Source organism: Nicotiana tabacum, chromosome 4 (genome assembly GCF_000715075.1).
Source record: "Nicotiana tabacum cultivar K326 chromosome 4, ASM71507v2, whole genome shotgun sequence".
Classification (NCBI taxonomy): domain Eukaryota; kingdom Viridiplantae; phylum Streptophyta; class Magnoliopsida; order Solanales; family Solanaceae; genus Nicotiana; species Nicotiana tabacum.
In genome coordinates this window covers 47,829,908-47,837,546 of record NC_134083.1, presented here as the reverse complement: position 1 = coordinate 47,837,546, position 7,639 = coordinate 47,829,908, and positions in this window count along the sequence as shown.

The window sequence follows — 7,639 nt, the reverse complement described above, 5'->3', positions numbered from 1 at the left end:
GTTCGTATTTACTCAAAGTCTTTTAATAAATTTCCCTAATTTCTTGTTTTTCTCTGTCTTCATTTATCTGACTAATACATATAATTCAAGTTCGGTCGGGACCCATAGTTGTGGACCTCGAAAAGTGCCTAACACCTTCTCTTCGAGGTAATTTCTAGCCCTTATCCGATCTTTGGTGATGCAAACTAGTTTAACCCGAGTCATATGGAAATAGGTGCCCTAACGCACCTTAAATCGTTAGGTGGTGACTATCCTCTTTTAATACTTACTTAAAAGATTTATAACATGTCGAAACCCGATTTCGCGAGAAAAAGAGGCGCGACATTACTGAGCAGTTGTAACATTCATCGAAATATCTGAAGCTGACCATGTTGTCCAACATTCGTTACCTTCTCTTCAAGACTGAATTGTCACCTTGTACATGTAAATCTTAATCTCGCACAACACACCACATCTATTATGCCATCATGTGATTTAAATACCCGGTTATCAACTCTGAGTCATCAACAAATTACATACCCTGTTATTTAGAGACCTTACTCTTGCTTCCTTCCAGAAGGAAATCACAATACACAACACGTTTCCCACACCAGTAGAAAATATCCGGTTCAAACCATGGTAGAAACCATCAAGAAAATTTTGAAATCCATCTGCACATAACCAAGCAATTAGAACTAAATTCCTCTTACTCGACCAAACCATGTAGGTCACAAAAACCCAAGAATATTGCCACCAAAATATCTGTAGAGTCTCACCACATCATAATTATCCCTATAAATACCACAACCGAAACACCCACTCTGAAAATACCTTATTTGAGTCTAAGGCCGTTTCATTCACCTTCTTGATACCGAAATATAAAATCTATAATGATATACAAAAATGCCATAAGTCTAGATACCATCCAACTTAAATCTCAGATTTTAGCCATAAACAAATCCGCCAAAAATTCTCAATTGTTACATATTAATCTCGAATCCATTAGAACTTTCTCGAGAGTCACCCCCTTTGTTCAAATCCACATTACACTGCCAAAATGGGCCAAAAGAGACGTGCCCCATTAGCACAACAATACTCAAAGAAGTAACTCTACTTTAATACCACCTATCAAATTCATACTTTGTGCGCACTACATCATTCATAAATAACAACTCACTTATCCCACGATTTTCATATACTTATAAAGTGCAATATAACCCGTATCCAGAAATTTCCTTACTCGAGTCATTCTCGAACTCCACCTCTGCAAGTCATCACTGATTCCCAAGTATACTTCAGACCAAAACAAAATATTTGACATATAACCATGAATTGAATTGTCAATAGCAGGCTCCCCCACTTGGCTTAAAGCCATCAATTAAAACACTCGATAATTCACAGTACCCATACTCTATTACTGCCTTAATACCGCAGTCAGTTCAACGGAAATTCTTTACAGGCCCTTGCAACACCAACCATAAAATACCTCAATCATCTACTAATCTTGCATTCATTCTCTCAACACTCAAGCCAACTTTCTCAACCAGATTCAAATTCAAATCTCAACACATATAACCCGCTAGTAGAAAAGAAACTCTCCAATCAACATTATAAAGAACACACCTACGTACATTACTCTGTAGGAGATAGCCCATCTGCTTAGCCTCAAATTGGCATCTTGTTATACCCTTTCGCAGCCACAATTACTATGAATTCACTTAATCTTTCTGAGTCCAAACTCATTAACCAGATACGAGAATTTAATTTTTCCCAGAATTTAACAACGTGAAAGGTCTTTCAAAACATTCACACTCGAGATTGTACGTCACATCAAAACGAAAATCAAGCACTCAATGGCCTTCCTTTATACTTCAAGGAAACACTTCTCGCCACATTTACATCATCTTAACACATCTTACAGTTACATCATACTCATCACAAAGACATTTCAGTGCTCATCGAGCCACAAATTCCACTTGTAGGGACATTACCGGACATATGAGTCCAAATGTACAAGTTACAACTGAAGCTACCGAGCCTAAGCTACGGTCCAAACCTGGCCTCAAGTCCTCCTGACTGGCCTATCACCAAAATACAGAATACACATCTCGTACCTTGTTCATAGAATCATAAGACAGCGAGTGCTCATGTGCCCATACGAATATGTGGAAGGAAAGATGGGAAGTATATATCCTAAATGCCCTGTAGCCTCTTGAAGATAAGTATGGACGTCATCATACCGATCCGCAAGACTCTACTAGACACTTGCTCATAACTCGTAGAACCTATGAATCTAGAGCTCTGATACCACCTTGTCACAACCCAAAATCTGACTAGTCGTGATAGCACCTAACCCAACCCGTTGGGTAAGCCAATTATCAACTCTCCAATTCCAATGAATTTAATAAGTCAACTAATTCAAAGAAAATATATAAAACCAATACATTTCCCCAAGAGCTGGTAGTACAAATCATGAGCTTCTAAGAATAGAGTTTACAAAGCTGGTATGAAATAAAGACATCATCTGTTTGAAAAGTATATAAATAGAGTTTTATGAATCTAAGGCTGCCATTAACAAGAGGTAGCTACAACCGGAACGCAGGTACACCTTCAGATCCAGCTCCCGACAAACGCAGCAACATCAGCAGCCAACATCTGCATGCAAGGTGCAGAAGTATAGTATGAGTACAACCGACCCTATGTACTCAATAAGTAACGAACCTAACCTTAGGTTGAAAGTAGTGATGAGCTTGTACCAAGGTCAGAGTCCAACTCCAATAACCAACAATAGTTCATAACCACATAAAGCAAGTAATGAAAGAAGTAACCCAAGGAATAAGTGCTCAGCTAAATCATGATTTTTAAAAATAGTTCTGCCTTTCAAGTATATTAGTGAAAGTCCCAAGTCGTTTACCGAAGTTGCCAAAAATACTAATAAGTTTGAAAACAATAATTTTTCCCAAAACTCCTTTCAACAATGATAAGATGTTTTATTTTCTTTCTAGATAGCCAGTGGAAAAATGCATCACTATGCCCGTAGGCCAATATGTATGAGAAGTCATGAATGACGTGATACCGTACAACGTGAAGAAAATATATCTCTATGTCTGTATGTCATGGACGCATGTCAATGCAATGTATCTCAGTGATAAAATCATATTCATACTTCTCAGAGTATCAATTTACTCAGTCCTCCCCATCACTCAGTCCTCACAGTCAATCAGTCCTCACAGTCACTCAATCCTCCCAATCGCTATGCACTCGCACTCGGCACTCGGCACTCGCACTCAGTAGGTACTACGCTCACTGGTGGTGTGTACAGACTCTGGAGGGGCTCCTTCAGCCCAAGCGCTATAATCTGCACGGATAACTCACGTGCTGCACGGAAAACTCACGTGTTATAGTATCAATATCTGGATCCGCACGAACAACTCACATGCTATAATAAGCCAATATGGCCTGCTGCGGCGTGCAACCCGATCCCATAATTATCCTCACAATCAGGCCCCCGGCCTCACTCAGTCATCAATCTCTCCAGTCTCTCGGGCTCACAATGTCATGAAACTAGCCCAAAATGATGATATGATGAATCAATAAATAGCAACAGAGCCTAAGAGATGATTTGAAATGAATGAACATGACTAAGTATGAAATTTCATTTTAAACAAATAATTCAACAGCAATATGACCTCTGTGGGTTTTAATAATACTGGCACATAGCCTCAGCATGATTTTTAATATGATTCTCAGCTCAATTTCTTTAACGCATAAAACTACATAGAAAATGCCAAGATTATTTGACTACAAAATTTCACGGAACCAATTACGTCATAATTTCTATAGTGCATGCCCACACGCCCGTCACCTAGCATGTGCGTTACCTCCAAACAATTCACATAATACGTATATTCAGGATTCATACCCTCAGCTCTAAGATTAGAAGAGTTACTTACCTCAAGCCATGTAATTCTTTATTCTGCAATGTCTTTTCCTCGTGAATTGGCCTCCAAACGCCTCGAATCTAGCCACAAATAATTCTATTCAGTCAATAAAATTTATTGGAATTAATTCCATGAGAAAATACTAATTTTCCAACAAAATCCAAAATTTAGCTCAAAAATCGCCCGTTGGGCCCACGTCTCGGAACCCGATAAAAGTTACAAAACCCGAAAGATCATTCACTCACGAGTCTAACCATACCAATTTTACTCAAATCCGATAACAAAATCCCATTCAAAACCTCAAAATTCTAGTCCAAGAATTCTTTCTCATTTTTCCCAAATTTCCATCTCAAAACACTAATTAAATGATAAAAACAATAATATATTCGTGTATATTGATCAAATCCGAGTTAAAATCACTTACCCCGATGTTTTTCCTTGAAAATCTCTCAAAAATCGCCTCTCCCCAAGCTCCAATTTGTCAAAAATGGAAAAATGGGACGAAACCCCCTATTTTATAACTTAAATTTTTTTGTCCAGGCCTAGCCTCGATTTTCACGACCTCGATTTTTCCAGCAGCAGAAATTTCCAGCAGCAGTTTAAGTCCAAATTTTGATTTGTTAACCATCCGAAACTCACCCAAAACCTCTTGGACACAAACCATATATGAATTTCAATCATACAACACGCTACGGACCTGATCACGCACTCAAAACACTGAAAACAGGCCGTCTTGACCCGATAATGACCATGGTCAAACTCCTAAATTTCTTAACTTTATTATTCTCTCAACCAATGATCCAAAAATACACCCAAGCCCCTCGGGACCCAACAAATCATACCAACAAGTCCTAAAACATCATAAGAACTTAGTCAAAACTTCAAATCACGCTAAACAATGCTAGAACCATGAATCATACATCAATTCAAGCCTAATGAACTTTGAAATTTCAAGTTTTCCACAAACGACGTCGGAACCTATCAAATCAAGTCCGATTGATCTCAAATTTTGCACACAAGTCATAAATAACATGACAGACCTATTAAAAGTTTTAGAATCGAATTTCGACCATGATATCAAAAAGTCAACCCCCCGGTTAATTTTTCCAAAAATTCGACTTTCATCATTTCAAACCAAATTCCAATACGGACCTCCAAATAATTTTTCGGACACGCTCCTAAGTCTAAAATCATCATACAGAGCTGTTGGAAACATCAGAATTCAAATCCGAGGTCGTTTACACATAGATCAACATTCGGTCGACTTTTCCAACTTAAGCTTTTCATTTAAGAGACTAAGTGTCTCATTTCACTCTAAATTCTCTCCGGACCCGAACTAACTAACTCGATAAGTCATACAACAACTATAAAGAATAAACGGAATAGTAAATAGGGGAACAAGGTTTTAATACTCAAAACAACCGGCTGAGTCGTTACACAAAGCCCCTAGTGGTAGCTCCTACGAGAGGTAGAGGTTGAAGCTGAGGCTGTGCCAGAGGCCGAGGCAGGGGCAGGGCTCAGCCCAGAGCTCGAGTAGCAGTACCAGCAGTGGAGCCTCAGGTAGAGTTGGGCAAGGAGGTTCTAGCCGAGAATGTTCCTGCCGGACCAGCTCAGGTTCCGGAGGGGTTCATTGCCACCCTAGTACTTCAGGACGCTTTGGTCTGTTTGGTGGGACTTATGGAATGTGTGGCCGTGACTGGCGCATTTCCCATTGCTCCATCCGTCTCTCAGGCTGGAGGAGGAGCCCAGACTCCCACTACTCCTGCTCCGGAGCAGATAGCTCCCCAGTATCAGGCTTCAGCAGCTTAGCCAGTCAGAGTAGTTCAGTCGGTCGCTGCGGCATAGGCCGAAGATGGGTCACCTATGTCTTCAGAGGCTTTATGGAGATTGGAAAAGTTTACCAAGCTCTTTCCAGTTCACTTCAGTGGTGCTCCTTCAGAGGATCCCTAGGAGTATCTTGACAGCTGTCACGAGGTTCTACGGAACATGGGTATAGTGGAGACCAATGTGGTCGATTTTGCTGCATTTCATATGAATGGTTCCGCCAAGAAATGGTGGAGAGATTATTTATTGACCAGACCAGCTAGGTCGCCTGCTCTTACTTAGTACCAGTTTTCTCAGCTCTTCCTAGAGAACTTTCTCCCTATCACATTAAGAGAGGAGCATCGCCGTCAGTTCGAGCGTCTCCAGCAGGGCAGTATGACTGTTACTCAGTATGAGACCCGTTTTTGTGGATTTGGCCCGTCATGCTCTTATTCTACTTCCTACCGAGAGAGAGAGGGCGAGGAGGTTTATTGATGGACTTGCTCAGCTTATCAGATTGCAGATGGCTAAGGAGACTGGGAGTGATATTTCTCTTTAGGCGGCTGCCAATATTTCCATGCGAGTCAAGATGGTTTTAGCTCAAGGGAGTAGTCAGGGGTCTGACAAGAGGCCTCGTCACTCTGGTGGATTTAGTGGAGCTTCATCTGGAGGCCAGGGTACTTATGGCAGAGGCCATCCTCCCAGGCCATTTTATTCAGCACTCCAGGCATCCCACGGTGCCTCAGGTGGTCGTGGCCCTCAGATGCATTATTTTGACCAACTAGCCCATAGTGCACCACCAGCCCCTATTAGTGCACCTCCGCTCCAGAGCTTTCAGGGTGGTTACTCAGGTCAACAGGGTCAGTTTCACGGCCAGTAGTCTCATCAGCCGAGGTCTTGTTACACTTGTGGTGATCCGAGGCACATTGCTTGATTTTGCCCTCGGACATCGGGCAGCTCACAGCATCAAGGTTCTCGTGCCATGGTTCCGGAACTAGTTGCTGCACCACCTGCTCAGCCAACCAGAGGTAGGGGTTAGGCAGCTAGAGGTAGAGGCCAGACTGTTAGAGGTGGAGTTCAGGCCGTTAGAGGTGGAGACCAGCCAGCTAGAGATCGTCCTAGGGACGTAGTTTAGGGTGGTGGGGCCCAGCCCCGGTGTTATGCTTTTCCAGCCAGGCCTGAGGCTGAGTCATATGACGTCGTTATTACAGGTACTGTTTCAGTTTGCATGAGGGATGCTTCAGTTCTATTTGATCCGGGATCTACTTACTCATATGTGTCATCCTATTTTGCTTCCTATTTGGTTGTACCTCGTGATTCTTTGAGTGCTCCTGTGTATGTGTCCACACCAGTGGGAGATGCTATTGTTGCAGATCGTGTTTACCGTTCGTGCGTGGTCACCATTGGGAGCCTTGAGACTCGTGTAGATCTTTTACTCCTCGATATGGTTGATTTTGATATCATTCTAGGTATGGATTGGTTCTCACCTTGTCATGCTATATTAGATTGTCACGCCAAGATGGTGACCTTAGCCTTATCGGGGTTGCCTCGATTAGAGTGGAGAGGGACTCCTGGCCATTCTACCAGTAGGGTTATCTCTTATGTGAAGGCTCGGCATATGGTTGAGAAGGGGTGTCTAGCTTATTTGGCTTATGTCCGCGATTCTAGTGCGGAGGTTCCTTCCATAGATTCAGTGCCGGTTGTTCGTGTGTTTCCAAAGGTGTTTCCTGTAGACCTGCCGGGGATGCCACCAGGGATATTGATTTCTGCATTGATTTGGCTCCGGGCACTCAGCCAATTTCCATTCCTCCATACCGCATGGCCCCACCAAAGTTGAAAGAATTAAAGGAACAGTTGTAAGATCTTCTTGATAAGGGCTTCATTAGACATACTGTCACCATCAAGAACAAGTATCC